The sequence below is a fragment of the Schistocerca nitens genome, chromosome 4 (genome assembly GCF_023898315.1).
Source record: "Schistocerca nitens isolate TAMUIC-IGC-003100 chromosome 4, iqSchNite1.1, whole genome shotgun sequence".
In the NCBI taxonomy this organism is placed as follows: Eukaryota; Metazoa; Arthropoda; class Insecta; order Orthoptera; family Acrididae; genus Schistocerca; species Schistocerca nitens.
The window spans coordinates 516,034,906-516,051,990 of NC_064617.1; the positions used below are offsets into that span (position 1 = coordinate 516,034,906).

General features: G+C 37.9%; 1 protein-coding gene across 2 annotated transcripts in view; it reads right to left on the minus strand.

Moving 5' to 3' along the window:
- The window catches only part of LOC126251918 (N-acetylneuraminate 9-O-acetyltransferase), a 270,156-nt gene that overhangs the window by 41,503 nt on the left and 211,568 nt on the right, over positions 1–17,085 (minus strand). The gene's annotated exons all lie outside the window — the stretch shown is intronic.

A 17,085-nucleotide genomic window follows, 5' to 3' on the forward strand; every position in this document is an offset into this window, starting at 1 on the left:
CCATCACAATCTGCCCTCGTCAAATATCACACAGATAGTGCGCCTTATCCATTATACACACCACAGAATACATACAGACAGCATGCTCACTGGAACTATATGCACCATGCATGTGTGTGACTAGCAGTCATTCCTCACAAGGTGACACTGCTACTGTCTGTATGGGTTTATGTGGATAGGAGGTTGGTGGTCATAATGTTCTGGCTGATCAGTGTATATAAACAAACTGGGAACTTTAAGCTTTCAGGTGACATGGTTTACTGTTCTTCATGCTACAATATTGCAAAAAGTGAGACAGGATTATAAAACTGTCAAAAATCCACTGAGATGTAAAAAAAAGCATACTGTGGTAACTCATTGTATTGTAAATCAGAAATATCCAAGTGACATAGTTTATTGTTCTTCATGCTACAAAATTGTAAAAAGCATGAGAGGATTATAAAACTGTCAAAAATCTTATATTCACTAGAGTTGCTGTGACACAATTTCCTGTGAATAGGACAGCAAACTACTACATTGATGGAGAAACAGTGGGTTTTTATTTTCTGAAATAAAAATATAAAACACAATGGAATGCACTCTATCACACCTCTCACTGTGCTATGTAAGTACATACTCGAAGTACCACACAATGTATGTGTCATACCACCCATATCATTTAAGGCCTTGGTATCTGTGGTTCTGAACTCAAGCTACATCTGTTTCCTTATCTGCATCTTATGTTACTGAGATCCTCTCTAGTCCAGCACTTTTTGGTGACAATGCCAAGACAGAAATACACACACTTGGAAGTGGTTATGGGATATGCACACCTTTAGTGCAAATAGGCAGGCGCTGAGTGCTAGCCTACAGAGTACTCTCCAAGTCTGAGAAGAATTACTCTATGACTTGGGGTGTAACATAATGTTCCATCTATTCCTCGCAATCAGATGAAAAATGTTTGTGTAAAAACTTTCAATTGTGCACATTCTGGTATGATGAATGAGTCAGAGTGAGATGTGGAAGCACAGAACATCACCAAGCCACGTCAGCAATTAGGCATCTCCATCTGCTGTGAAGGGTTCGCTTATGCTTTGGTGTTGTGAGTTGGCAGTGTTTTGGAAGGCAGAGAACAAGAGGTGCAGTCGAGAACAACAACGCCCAGAAACAGTTGAAAGAAGCTGATGAGGAATGCCTTTCTCTGCTCTTCTGTTCAGAGTTTCGGTTTGGAGACACTGTTCTGATTAATAAGAGATCTGTTCTCTCGATGTTTTAATTGCTAAATAAGAGCAACAAAATAAAGAAGAGTTCTTTAAAAGGCTGTTATGTCATTTTGTAACTTGACTCTACAAAGCTCTCTTCCACTTCTCGACCCTCCGCAGATGAAGAAGTCACACAGCAAGAATTGATGTTACTGCTTAGCAGGTTCACTGCATCAAGAGAATTCTGAACAGCACAATAAAATAGTTAAGGTAAAAAGTATCGTTGATAGCATCATGGTAACAGATCATTTGGAAGGTAACAAGTATTCCAGGCTCAATTCAGCTACAGAATGGCACTGCTGCAAGCCAAACTGAGAAAGAGTGGCTTATTGTTGTCTGGACAACCAGTCAGTTCAGATCCTATTTGTATGCCAGACCATTCACTGTTGTGACTGATCACCATCCTTTATGTGAATGACAATCCAGAAGGATTGATTACTATGATTGGGAAGATGGATATTAATAATAACAATGATTTCGTGTAGCTCAATGGGCTGGGGCAAGTCTTCCAATTTGACAATGCTTCTGCGACTTGAGTGTGCCTACCCTACCCCAGTAATCCCACCAGGGAAAGGGGATGTACAGTTTAACATGGTTTCTGAACCATGTGTCATTCCTGGCAAATTTTCACATAAATGAGAGGTGAACTACAGCTTCAGGAATATGACTGCCTTTCGTGGAATCAAGTGCCAGAACTTTACAGCACTAGTGCTTTCCAACTCATCACTGAACTTAAGAACACTGCAGCAAAACAAAGGGAATATCCAGCATTACTGAAGACCATAGAGGCCTCAAGGAAGGAAGAAGTTGCTGTAGAAAGAAAACTGTACAAATAGAATTATGACCCACTGATACAGAAATGGTTGCTTATCACTCCAGCTCACTCGCAGTGCACTTCGCTGAAGTGTGATCAGTCTTAGGTGGCTCAAGTGATGAGTTTTATGAGTTGTAACTGAGCCAACAACTTCACTAACAGTCTGTCACCCTGATGTTGTTCATGCACACTTTTACTTTATTCAAGATTTACAGTCACATTCTTCTGCTTGTTTGGTGCAATGGACCTGCTATGCTGGCCTCTAATTGTACCACGAGACTACTTCACTGTCTGCACAAGATTGAGGGCTGTAAGAGAGCTTCAGACTAAGCTTGGTACGAAACCATGTAACCTCTAAGAAGAACTCTTCTGTATTTTGCTTCTCGTATTTAATATTTATGTTAGATGCCAAATATTTTATTACTCAGAAAAACGTATCTGAAGTGAATCTCAAGACAGAACATACAAGAATGACGTTTCATCTCTACTTCTTTGAACTGTTTCTAGCTATTGTCATTCTATATAGCTCCTTTTGTTCTCTGGCTTCCAAAAGCTGCAACATCAAAGCATAAGCAATCCTTCACAGCAGGTGGAGACGTTCAATCTGTGTCATGCTTTTGTAACATTCTGTGCTCGCGCATCTCACCCCAACTCTTGACTATCGATAAACCCAACATGTGTACAGTAAAAATTTCCTGCATGCCTAACAATGTTTTTACAAGGACATCTTTTGTCCGATTGTGAGGGAGAGATGGACCAATCTATCACCCCACAACTATTTGCATGATGCTCTGACATCAGGTCTACTGTGTTCTTCGAAGGTTCTTGATATACTCAGAAGCATATATCATTAGCCAGTTATCTAATGATCTGTCTGACATTATGTAAGCCACTATAGGGACTGCCAATGACTTGAGCATGTGCACCCTCTTTTACCCCCAAAATATCTTGTACCAATTCCTCCTGCAGTTGCCCCATTTCACTGGACTACAGTTTACCTTTTCCGAAGGTTTCTCAAGTTGGCCATTGTGAATAAATGGATAACAGTGTGCACTGGCTAGTTCATTCACTACACTTTCACCAAGGCTGTACATATTGATGAAGCTCTGAAACCACTATCTTTCTTGTGAAAGACAATTTCTATGCACTGAGCACTATAGCAATGATCTCTGATGGAAAAGTGGTTCAGTCAAGACTCATGTTTGACGTAATTTTAATGCGCAACACTGTTCACAGAATGATAGCTGCTGGCCTCGCAGAATGTTTTAGTAAAATGCTGGACACATACTCTCACAGAATGTTGGAAGCAAAGAGAGAAACTGGGATACAGCACTTCATATTGTGACATTTGCACAACACAGCAATGGATGACGCCACAGTTTTTATGTCACATTACCTGGTAAATGGTTTACAGGTCAAAACAACAATGGATACATTGTTTCAGTTTCAATCTATGAATAAGATGATAACATTACATAGCTCATCACTCATACTCAAGAGGCCACATGGCTGTCATTCGCACACTTCTTGGATGTTCACAATAACATGTTAACATTTAATGACAGACTCCATCCTCTAAGCTGCAGCCCATGTAACTTAGCACGCATTTTCACACAATTATTAAAATGCTACTTTAGCATGAATGAATCCTACGTAACTGATCACATGTTACCTGCATAGTCTGAGTATATGAGTTTACATTACGGAGACAAAAGCACAGACACATTGTCGCTGTCCTTCACATAAGCTCTATCATATTAATGTGTGCATATCAAGGATAGGGGCTTCCCTACAAGGAACATGAAGAACTGATGTATAAATGTGATGTCTCAGTGGGAGTAACTCCATTTAAACATCAGAGTGAGTCTGTTTACGACTTCAGATTTGTAATTCCTGGAAGAGTCTGGGACTTACTTGTTTGTGGAATATTGAAATTTACTACAGCATTATACACATATACAGAGAGGAGCATCAATAATAGTATTAGCTGTAAGAGTAGTAGTAGTAGTAGTAGTAGTAGTAGTAGTAGTGGTGGTGGTTATCGTATCCTGCTATGTTAACATATCATTTGTGTGTCTATTTCTGATAGTCCATTACTTCCTTCTAATAGCTGCAGTATATGCTGCCCATCATCCAGGATGTCTAAACTCTTCCTCCCTCTCTTTCTCCACCCTTCCACATGCCCTTCTAAGACAGTTTCTGTTCTTTTTTAATTTTTTTATACAAATCTCTCTTTCCTCCTTGGTATATGTCTTACCTAGTTCCTTTCTGTATTTTTATTGAACTCAGTAATGGTCTCTCGTGTTTTTTGCAGTACCGGATCACTTTTCACCCTTCCATCCAGTTCATTCCATCCATCCTCCACTATGTCCATATCACAAAAGCCTCCAGCCTTGCGCTATGTTTCTCCCTCATTGGACACGTATCAGTAATGCAGTCTTTTCTTCAACTATTTATCCATTATCGATGCAGAAAACTCTGCTTTTCTTGCAAATGCCTCTTTTTGCCATTGCTATAATGCTTTTAATTTCTGTGCTGCATTTTCAGTCACTATCCATCTTGCTTCCTAGGTGTAAAAAGCTTTTCACATGTTCTAATGTTTCTCCATTCAGCATTATGTTTACCATTTTACTTCCTCCACAATTTTTGTTTTCTCTGTGTTGATTTTCACTTCATGGTTCTTTCCTTTAGATTCATTGATATCCATAATTTCCTGCAGTTATTTTCCATCCACTGCTAGAAGCACTATCTCAAACACCACATTCTTCTTACTCAAAGTTTTGTCCCCTTCTCAGCCAGTGGATTTAAAATGTTGGGGGAAAGACAGTAGCCTTGTCTTAATCCTTATCCAATTTCATCTAGTTGATACTTTCTCCTCTCTCTTTTACTGACACTTTTTGATTTAAATATAGTGAGTTTATACACCATCAGCTTTACTAGTTCATTCTCTTTTCCCTAATTAAATTGCAAACCTGTCCCAAGCCACACTGTCGAATACCTTTACCAGGTCTATGAAACACTTGTATAAGCATGTTGTCTTTTTCATTTTTAGACCTGCATCTTCAGTCACACTTACACTAAAGAGCCGAAGAAACTGGTACGTGCTACAACACGTTGTGGCATGGACTCAACTAATGTCTGAAGTAGTGCTGGAGGGAACTGACATCATGAATCCTTGAGGGCTGTCCATAAATCCATAAGAGTATGAGGCAGTGGAGATCTCTTCTGAACACTACATTGCAAGGCATCCCAGATATATTCAATAACGTTCACGTCTGGGAAGTTTGGGTCAATTCTAGTGTCCGATACTACCCGTCGGCTTTGACCAATGACGTAATGCGTGATGTTATTTTGTTTGTGCTGCAGATTGCAGTCGATGAACGTCCAATGATTTCTCTGGATTTCCTCGTTACGCGTGTATATTAAAAATTCGATGTAGATTATTTTGTTTTCATCTCGTAATTTGTCTTCACCATCTTTTGTTAATGAAAGTAGTTGTGATTTATAAGTAGTCGTGATTTATAAGGTCTTGATTTCTCATGCTGCTTGTTATGAATGAGTCAGTTGTTTTTACTGCGAAAATTCTGCTTCAGAAAATGAGTGACCATAAATCAACTATACAATTTTTGCAATTATTGGGCATCATTGCTGAATTTTGCAAGTGCACTGTCTGTGGAAATTATAGGGTTTTGAAGAAAGGTTGAGTCATCACGAACTTCCGATGTATACATGTGGAGGTGCAGAAAAAATAACACATGGAGATCCATATACAGGGGGATGTGGTTTGAAAGATCGAGGCTGAATTTAGAAGTAACTGTCATGCTAACCTATTTTTGCTATGAATAGGCCCTATTATTGCAAATCTGTCATGCACGAAGCAGGGGTTTCGTGTGGCACTGTAGTCGACTGGTTCTCATTTTGTAGAGAAGTCTGCGGGGAATTTATAAAGTCTAGGGGGTCATTTAGGACGGGGGGGGGGGGGGGGGGGGGGGGGGGCAGGGGTTATAGTTGAAGTAGATGAGTCACATTTTCGAAAGAGAAAGTACGAAAGGGGGCACGAGGTTGTTGGGCTTTAGGTTTTTGCAGTAGTAGTTTCTGGAGGAGATTGTGCTCATGTTGTATTTACGGTTGTACCAAATCGGACAAATGAAGTCTTGACATCTTTAATAGAAGACTGTGGAAGAAGGTTCTGTAGTCATGTTGGATGGGTTTGCTTAGTGCAAGGGGTTGAGTGAAAGGGGTTATCATCATTTGGTCGTGAATCACAATATTCAGTTTCAAGATTATAAGACGGGGGCATGTACTAATACTATCGCTGTAAAATCTGTTGTTGGGCGGGGAAAGAGAAGGATTTCAGTGTTGCATTTAGATCAATACTGATGGAGGAAGAGTATTCCTAAAGGTTATTATTTATTTCTTGCCTTTATGAAAGTAGTCAGCAAAATGTACAAGCCTCATTTTGTTAGTTAGGTGTTGGTGGGTCTGATACTTTTTTCTTGTTTTACGTTGCGTTTTTTTTTTTTATGTTCCTGTATTGTGCGAGTGCTACTTTTTTCATTTCTCTGGAGGGAGGTTTTTCCGTTCTTTTAATATTTTCTGGTTACAATGGTGGGCCGAGGGGTATTGCTGTGTCTCTGCCAGAGGGTTTATGTGACTGACTCGTGTTTTCATTTTTTTTATTATTTTAAATTTTGCATCTGATTAAGGGCGGGTGGTAGGGAAGAACTGATTTGGATGGTACCTCATCTGTGCCTTGCAGTTTCTATTTCTTATTATTTTTTCATTAGTTATTCTGGATTTTGCTTCTTTCGTTACAGTTTGACATTCTAACATTATTATTTCTTGTTATGTCATTATTTCGTTCTTGTCAGTCTCGATCTTTGACTCCTTTGGAAGTTCATATGCGGTAAGTTTCTTTTTATATAGCCACGTTTATGTTTTCCTTTTCGATGTTTTTGCTATACTGCTCTACATTTTACTTTCATTCCTGATGTATCAGTTTTACTGAGTGTTGTTTTGGAGTTACTGTACCTGTTGTGACTTTCGTGTAGTCTAGTTATCGGTTCCAGGGCTTGGTCAGTTTTGCATTTCTAGTCGTATTCCGTAGTTCACTAAGAAGATCATTTTTTAAGCACGTTTCAGATATGTTGTAAGATTTTAGCACAACAAACAGTAATATTGGAATCGGTAACTAGGAATGACCTCATACGTAGGTTGCTTCTAGTTACAGATTACAACTATTTGACGGTTCATTATTTAGTGCGTTTTTGCAGTACATGTGGAAAATATAATATAATATATGCACTCGTAATTGCTCCCATGTTCATATTTATTTCAGTTATTTTCAACTCGTTTAAATGAAATTCGCGTGTAAATAATAGCTGCATTAACGGTATTATTTTACGGCATGCTACATTTGTTTGTTTATGAGTATGATCTATTACATTCATAGATTTTCCATTGCACCATCTTTGCCTTACGTATGACGTCACTGGTCAAAGCCGACAGGTGGTATCGGACACTACCGGCAGTTTGGTGGCCAGCAGAAATGTTTACATTCAGAAGCGTGTTCCTGGAGCCACTCTGTAGAAATTCTGGACTTGTAGGGTGTCGTATTGTCCTGTTTGAATCGCCCAAGACTGTCGGAATGCAAAGTGGACATGAATGGCTACAGGTGATCTGACAGGATGCTTGCTTACACGTCACCCGTCACAGTCACATCTAGACATGACAGGGGTCCCATATCACTCCAACTGCACATGTCCCACACCATTATAGAGCCTCCACCAGCTTGAACAGTAAACTGCTGACATGCAGGTCCATGGATTCATGAGGTTGTCTCCATACCTGTACATGTCCATCTGCTCAATACAATTTGAAATGTGACTCGTCCAACCAGGCAACATGTTTCCAGTCATCAACAGTCCAATGTCGGTGCTGACAGGTCCAGGTGAGGCATAAGCTTTGTGTCGTGCAGTCATCAAGGATACATGAGTGGGCCTGCGGTTCCGAAAGCCTACATCGATGATGTTTTGTTGAATGGTTTGCATGTTGACACTTTTTGATGGCCCAGCAATGAAATTTGCAGAAGGGATGCACTTCTGTTATACTGGATGATTCTTTTCACTCATTGTTGGTCCTGTTCTTGCAGAATCTTTTTTTGGCCACAGCAATGTCAAAGATTTGATGTTTTACCAGATTACTGATATTCACAATACACTCGTGAAATGGTCATATGGGAAAAACCCCACTTCATTGCTACCTGGCTCGTACTCCAACTATAACACCATGTTCAAAATCACTTAAATCTTGATAACTTGCCATTGTTCATTCTTTTACTCATGATTCTCAACACAACTTTAGCTGCATGTGAAATTAAACTAATGATCCTACGTTCACTGCATTTCTTGGTTCTCTGTTCCTCTGGTACTGGAATCATTACCATTGTCAAAACTTCTATGGCCATTCTCTTTTGGTCCATAACTCAGTATTCCTCTTATTCCTTCTTGGTCCTAACACTATAATATTTCTCCTGTTATTGTATTTACCATCTCCATTCCCATTTTTCATTGCAGATTTTGCACTCTTTACTTCACAAATCTATACAAACTTCAACAAACCCACTTTTCTCCATTTCATGTGAAGTACATTAGGGCACACAATGCCCATGTACTGTCATTTGTCAAGTGACACTCCCATTCATTAAAACAGTCATCTGTTACTGAGAGTGAGTGGCTACTAAAATTTATCAGGAAATATCTGAAAGGAACACTATTAAATGATAACTGTTCAAATTTATCAGGGTTTATTCTAGTGGAACTAGATCTAAATCGTTAACTTTTTTAAGTTGTAATTTTTAAATCTTTATAAGTGACCATCACATATGTAGGTATAAATGCCAGAAAAGTTCATTTTAGTTTTATTTTAAGGGCAGGCATAATAATCTGCAAATGCTAGTAGCTTTGATCAGCATTAAGGGAGGTTAGTCATTGTTAGACCAGTCTACACTACAACGTAGAAGTAGTAGTAGTAGTAGTAGTAGTAGTAGTAGTAGTAGTAGCAGTAGCAGCTTTATTCATCTGTAGATACCTTTTTACAAGGATATAGGACACGTCAAAGTATTTACAAGTTAAGACCAATTAAAAATAAGCTAATTCATACACACATATATTTACAGATTTCTAGTTAGACACAATCATTAGATTTACTCCTTGTGTACAATACTTTTTCTACAAATAACTTACTACTGTACAATACTTTTTCTACAAATAACTTATTAAATAATGTAATGCTACACCATTCACTAACATCGCACTATCAGTCACTGCACACACACACACACACACACACACACACACTGGTGATCTCTGGGCCATTTTCTGTACTGCAACTTCCCACTTGCTAACCAGAAAAACTGAGTCAGCATCCCTCCATAATTAGTGAGATGTTGTGCTCACAAAGAGGAAGAGGTGTTATAGTCAAGTAGGGTTAAACCTAAAACTTAGACAAATCGGAAATAATTGCTACAAAAGGTTTTATTGTTTCAATGGCTTCATTTGTGGCCCAATATAACTATCCTAGGTTTTCCCCATCGGCGAAGTTGTGGAAAAGTGGTAGGGGGCAAAAATGTACCCGAAAAATGTGTATTTTTTCGGTTTTGTGATTATATCTCATAAATGACTCACAATATCGAAAACATAGAGGAATTAAAAATTGTAGGGCATGAAATTCTGCACTGAATGAGACCATCCGCATATTTTTTGGACCACCCATTTCTACACTAGTGCTCTTCAAGAATGGACTAATTTTACATGTTCATGAAAAATTTCCACTTTAATCTCTGTTTTTTGGTAATATCATTGAAACTAACCCACCTATCAATAATGTCGTTCATAAAAAAGATATGGAGAGATAAATTCTGCATTAAATGAAACCAAAAGTTAATTTATTGGACTACCCATTTGCGTACAGCTCCTCACTAAAGTTGGACCATTTCTCATCATAAATGAAGACAATTTCAAATGTAGTTCTTCAGTAATTCTTATGTACATGCTTTTAAATACAGAACTATAGCAATCCATTGTCTTGTACTCATTTAATATGGTAATAAAATAAAATATTAAAATTTTGTAAAATTTGAAAAATAATATTTAAAAGTTTTTCATATATTGAGGGCTAAGAACTGAGACCTTGTATCTGACAGATGTCAGAAAAAGTCCTGGCTCAAAAAAACTTTTAAGTGAAAAAAAAATGCTATAACAAAATGATGCAAAAAAGACAATGCACAACCTGAGAGTAATAAATGATTACGTTCTAAATAAAAAAATCAAAGCAATCAAAATTTGTATTAAAAAGTTACGTTTTTTAGCTCCCCTGTAAAATTTTTCTTTTGTCAGATGCAGGGTCTCCATTCTTGACCCTCGATATAATATAGTGATACACATTCAACTGATATGAAGGAGGAGGAAGAGAGAAACACTCCTTGAAATTGAGTAGTGGTTATTATATTTCGTAATTACAAAATTTTACATAAATGTATGAGAGGAAAAGGGTAAAAGTTGGTACGTACACAAATTTCACATACGGCGACGTTTGACTGTCATTGCACCACTCGGCCCCTCAAAGTCTGTAATTTCCGAGTCAGACGCCCCATCACTCAGCTCCTAAAAGTCAGTAATTTTTGTCACCTCATATATACAGTCCTGGTCTTCATCAACATCTGGTTCGTCAGTTCCATCTGGTTGGAGGGAGTTAGTGCACAAGTTCCCCTTGCAGTTGACACAAATTAATGCACACTTAATACCAGCCTTCTGACACCCACAACAACCTGCACAGCCCTTGTTGCATTTGCAGGAAATTGTTGAGAGAAGAGACTGTGGAGCTGGTTCTTTGGAGGTAGGAACGGGGCCAAGACCAATCTCTAAAGTCTGCCATCTCCAGAGGAGCGGATCAATCTGGTGTCCTATCCACATTTGTATTTGTAAGTAGGTCCTCAAGCAATGCTGGCGAGCTGCTTCCAACAGTGGTGGCAGGGATACTAGGGTGAATCTCGATTTCACAATTGCTTAGGAAAACAGGTTGAATCGCAGTTTGTCTAATGCATCTTTTGCTGTACCTCCATAGAGGGTTGTTAAAAATCGGAGGCCAGCTTCGACAATAGCTTCAGCTTGAGTGTCATGCTCTACGAAAGTTTGATGTCTTCCAGAAGACATTTATTTTTGATCAGTAGATTGACCACCTTCTTCTTGCCCTGACCGAGGAGTGCTGAAGTCGCGCCACATCCACTTACGGTATGGAGAAATATGAGTGGCCTTCTGATGTTGTTTGCCAGTTTGAAACTGCTGGAACCAAATACTTTTGATGAGGTCTTTCCTCTTCCAGGTTTCAAGAAATACATATTTGCTGATGGTGTGGCTGGGGCATTGAGCATGATGAGAAGGTCCATATCCTCACCAACAACCACAACCTTCTCATGTTCCTTATGATACCTCAAGCGCAGTGGCAACAATTAGGTGGTCTGCATCTTCATTAGCTTGCTTTACTGAGAAACCTTCATCTTCAAGCCTCGAAATAAGCTAATGAGATGTGCTTTGTTTCTGTCATTGGAAAGGAATTGCTCCTGAGTCATAGTCACCATCATTAACTCAGTAAAGATGACCTCAGGAGTAGTGTGTCTTTTGCTTTGGCGGAGACGCTCAGCATATTTGATGCTCTTAGTGGGCAGGTCTTCTGGGTAGCCATCGAACACCACACTTGTCGCACTTCCGCTGTAGTGTCTTTTTAAATATTCAACTTATTTGGTTAGCATTAATTGGAATGTTTAATCATTCTTCCATACAACCTGGTGGAGAAGAAATCCACCATCGATGACAAATGCTACTTCTTCCAGGTTTACATCATTCAGTGGTGTGAACAAGTCATATAACACTGACTTGGGAGTCTTCCTCATTCCAGATGCATCAAACAGAGAGAGAGAGGATAGCATGCCAGCTCATATTGGAAGAATTCTTTAGGCTGTTCGTCAGATTTCTTGACAAGTGCTATCCGGTGGAATATGGTTTCAGGGTTCACTGGTACATACTACTGATGAATGGTCACCTTAGATTTAAATCCCTGTACACTCATCACTCTTTTCTTTTGGACAAACTTGATGTTGTCAAAGGTTTGACCAACTGTGGCGAGCATTGAGGATTTGCCCATTTCAGAGGCTCTGTGACGGTTGATTGAGTCAACTCTGACGATTCCTGTGCTGATAGACATAACAGATTTAGTAACAGGAAAAGGATCATGGGATTGAAACCACTCGACAAATTTCTGAAGACCTGCATTGTCACGCTGAACTCTAGCATCCCTCGCATCAACATGTTGCTCTGAGGTAGTGAGTGATACACCACGAAACTCTTCAATCTGCTGGGTCACTGTAGGAACAGTTGGCATGGTCAGAATCCATCTACTCAGAGTACTGTCTGAAATGCCGCGACCATGACTGAACCCTCCGGTACTTTTCAACGGGGGCATTAGTGCTTGCTCAATTGTCATGTCAGACCATATCCCACCCCAAAACTTATCAGACCTTCTGATAGTAAACCAGCCTTTGAATGCAAACTGTGTAAAGTCTTCTGATATTTTCTTTTCAAGGCCCATCATGTAAATACAGCTGTGTAGATTTAGCATACAGACAATGTCCACTGTCATGAAAATAGGGTAACATTATCTTAACAATGGTGAGGTGCAGTTCCCAGTCGCCACTCCTCTCAGCCTTAATGAACTGCTTCATCAGAGTAGTCATGTTGAATTAGAGAATCCACAACTTGGCAGTATGTTAAATAGGTACAAGACAATTCGTTGCTATAGTTCTGTATTTAAAAGCGTGTACATAAGAATTACTGAAGAACTACATTTGAAATTGTCTTCATTGATGATGAGAAATGGTAAAACTTTAATGAATGCAAATGCTAATTCTACTGGACTATTAGTATTGTGCCATGTATAGCTTGGGGGTAAGTATTTCTAGAAAGGAAAAAAACAAAGTGAAGGTGTTATGTGGAATGTTGGATGTTTTATAATCATCATCATCATCATCATCATCATCATCATTATTTATTTGTGCAACATTTTTTTTATCAAACCCCTACTCTGTTTTATCTACGTAATCCTTCATTGTATAAAATGTATTGCATAACAGATACTTTTTAGCTGCCTTTTTTAAACAAGTGTATTTTTGCAATTTCTTTAATCTCTTTTGGTAATTTATTGTATTGTTTTATTGCTTTGTAGAAAATGCTGTTTTGAGTTTTATGTTTATTTTTTCTTGGTAAATGTAAGTTGAGTCTATCTCTTGTTGCATGGTCATGGACAGAGCTGTTTGTGCAGTAATTACCAATGTTATTTTTGATCTGTATAAATGATTGGTAAATGTATTCACATGGAGCAGTTAAAATCCCCAGTGTTTTAACTGATCTTTACAATGAGCTCGACTAGTATTTTTGGTTGTTATTCATATGGCTCTTTCCTGGAGTTTGAAAATTGTGTTCATATTTTGTGCATTTGTTCCCCAAAAAAGAATGCCATAGGTAAGAATTGAGTGTACATATGAATAATATGTAACTAAAAGACACTGCATGTTACACACTGATGATAGGATTCTAAGGGCATAACATGCTGATGACATTCTGTTTGCAAGTACCTTTGTGTGTTCACACCACTTCAACTGAGAATCAATATTCATTCCTAGAAATTTTGCATTTGTTACACAGTCTATAGAGGTGCCATCTACATTTAATTTAACATTGCCATTTTTCCTCTTCAAACTGAAATTCATGGCATTAGTTTTCTTAATGTTCAATGTCACTTTATTGCCTATTGACCGATCATGAACTTGCTTGAGAGTTTCATTTGCTTTCTCGGCAAGGAGTTCTCTTGTTTTCTCAGTGACTATAATATTGCTGTCATCAGCGAAGAGAATTTTTCACCATGAGTAATACTAGTGGGACAATCATTGATTTATATCAGGAATAGTATTGGTCCTAATATGCTACCTTGCGGAACCCCTATATTAATGTATTTTGGTTCTGATAAGACTTTTAGTAAATGTTTGGATCTATTTGAAGTATGTGTTATCTCTACTCTTTGTAACCTCTCTGTTAGGTATGATTGAAACCAGTCATTAGCTACCCCTCTTATTCCTAATGCTTATTTAATAGAATCTTGTGGTCAACTGTATCAACCGCCTTAGAAAGATCCAAGAAATATGTCTGTGACACACTCATCTTTATCAAGAGCATCAAGTACAACTTTTGTGAATTCTACTATGGTTGACTCCGTATTTTTGTCACTTCGGAAACCAAACCGCGATTCGCTTAAAAGATTGTATTTATCCAGATAATTCATTAATCTATCTTTCATTGTTGCTTCATTATTTTTGAGAATGCTGACAGCGGGGAAATGGGCCGGTAATTTACTATGTCTTCTGCATTACCTTTCCTAAGCAAAGGTACAACACTTGCCTGTTTTAACTGCTCTGGAAATGTCCCTGATGTGAAGGATTCATTTATTATATTTGTTAAGGGGCCTTGTATAATCCCTATGCATTGTTTCAGTACACACATTGGTACTTCACCTAAGCCTACTGAGTTTTTATTTTTTAGTTTTTGAACAGTTTTATTGACTTCATTCTCTGTGGTTGGAAGTAACATCACTGTATTTACTGCAACATTATTTACAGGTGTTATATTTGTTTTGGTGAATTTTTGCTGAAACTTCTCTGCAATACTTGAAAAATGCTCATTTACATAGTTTGCTAAGTGTTGTGGATCATTTATTACCTTACCCCCATCCCTTAGCAGTATGTTATTCTGCGACTGTTTGCCTCTCCCTGTTTCCTTTTTTAGAACTTCTCAGACTGCTTTGCTTTTATTCTCTGCATTATATATTATTTTGTCATTAAATGACTTTTTTGCAGCAATCAGCACCTTCCTATAGATCTTTTTGTATCTGTGATAGAAATTTAAGAATTCTGGACCATTGCGAATCTTTTTCATGGAACTGAGGTGTTTAAGTGTTTGAGAGAATTTCTTAATACCTGCTGTTATCCATATGTTTTTGTGAGATGTCGATACGTACATACATATTTTTGGAAATGCCTTTTCAAAGTTCAATTTAAACAACGTGGAGAATTTAGAGAATTTCATGTTCAAATTGGTTTCCTTATACACTTCGTTCCAACTTCTTGTTATTTGACAGAGATGGTTTGATAGTCCGAGATCACAGCTACATCATATTTTTCCCTGCCCATATTTGTAGCCATATGGTCAATTACTGATACAGTCACTGTAGTAACCCTTGTTGCACTATTGACCAATAGGGACATGCCAAAACTTTGAAGGATGTTTACGAAGGTGCTGCTGGATTTATTTATGATACTAGTATCGATGTTAATGTCCTCACACAGAATTATGTTGACCTTTGTACTTGAGACTTTATCTAGAACTTCTGTTAATTTATTGAAAAAGTGCACACTGGGAGATCTATACACACACAAAGTGATTAATTTCTTGGTGATATCAAGCCCTGTTAATGCAATAGCTGATATTTCAAAGTGTTTGTCTTCACTTACTGTACTAAGGTCATGTCTTGAATTGAATTGTGTTCCTTTTCTTACATAAATGCATGATCCTCCACCCCTTGAAGTAGTTCTGCAGTAAGAGTTTATCCTTTCATACACTGATAATACTATATGTTGGATTTCTGTTTCTCTGTACCAGTGCTCAGTAATACAAACTACTGTGCAGTTCAAATATTTGAGCTCAACTTCTAATAGTTGTATTTTATTTTTTTGAAGATTGCATGTTTTGATGGAGGATTGTTAAGTCTGTGAAATGCCCCATGTTACTCTTTCCAATGATTTGTTTTTCTTTGTGACAATTGGTATGTGTGATATTTGAAGTATTAAAATCTGTCTTGTGAGTGATTGTTTCAGTATTTTTTAAACTGCTGGAGATACTCTTTAGGCAGGGGAACCTGCTGTCTGGATTTATCCTAAAAAAGATTAGACAATTCTCTGTTCTGCCATTACCACATGTGAGATACATTTTCATCTCAGAAGAAATGTGCAAAAGATTGAAATGGAGCATGGTAATACCACAATAAAAGTGCTGTTTGTATGGTAAAGTCAAAATTATTGGAATTTATATGGGAAACAGAACAAATGGAACCATACAGTGTGATATTTTACCTTGTGTTAATTATGTTTCAGGATTTTGATATCTAGTGAACTCGTGGAAAAATGCTTCCAATGTTCTCTGATATACTGCCAGATCTAGTCATTCAAGCTCCATGACATTTTGGCAAATAACTCTTGAATAACTGCAGCAGACACATTATTCCATGAACCACCTGATGATGATGGAATGGTTATTCGCTAAAATTCCATGGACCTTCAGTAAGTATCAGATGTTAATTTAAGATCTGTGTATGGGGGCAGCTGTAGTGCTCTGGTATCAATTCTGTATTTAATGTTGATTTTTTTTCCCCTTAAGGAAATTCAATGTGCATTTGTAAGAGGTACGAGGTCAGTAATTTAGATGGATGTTTTCTAAATTGTGTGATAATTATATCTTTGAATTATTTATTATATGTTTTGGAGTGAGAGGGTGTTACAAGAGGTTGAGAAAAAGAGCAACTATTATTAAGTAGCTCGAAGAGTATCTGTGTTGCTTTACATGCTAAAGAAAATATCTGCAACCATCCTAAGACCGCTACCTGAATGTATTACTGAACTGAGGTAAGAGAATATTGGCTGATGAAATGATATGTGACACGATATTTAGTAGGCAAAGGTAAAATCTCATCATTCTTAGTTTTTCTGAGGACATTTTGCAGCTGTCTAGCAGAACTTATGCTATAATGAACAGTTGTCACAAATTAAAATTGTCATACCAGGACTGAAACCAGCTTCCCAGTCTTTTGTGGACAATGTAGTATCACTTGCACTACTTATGCACATCTCATAGATGCCTCATTGTTTCAATC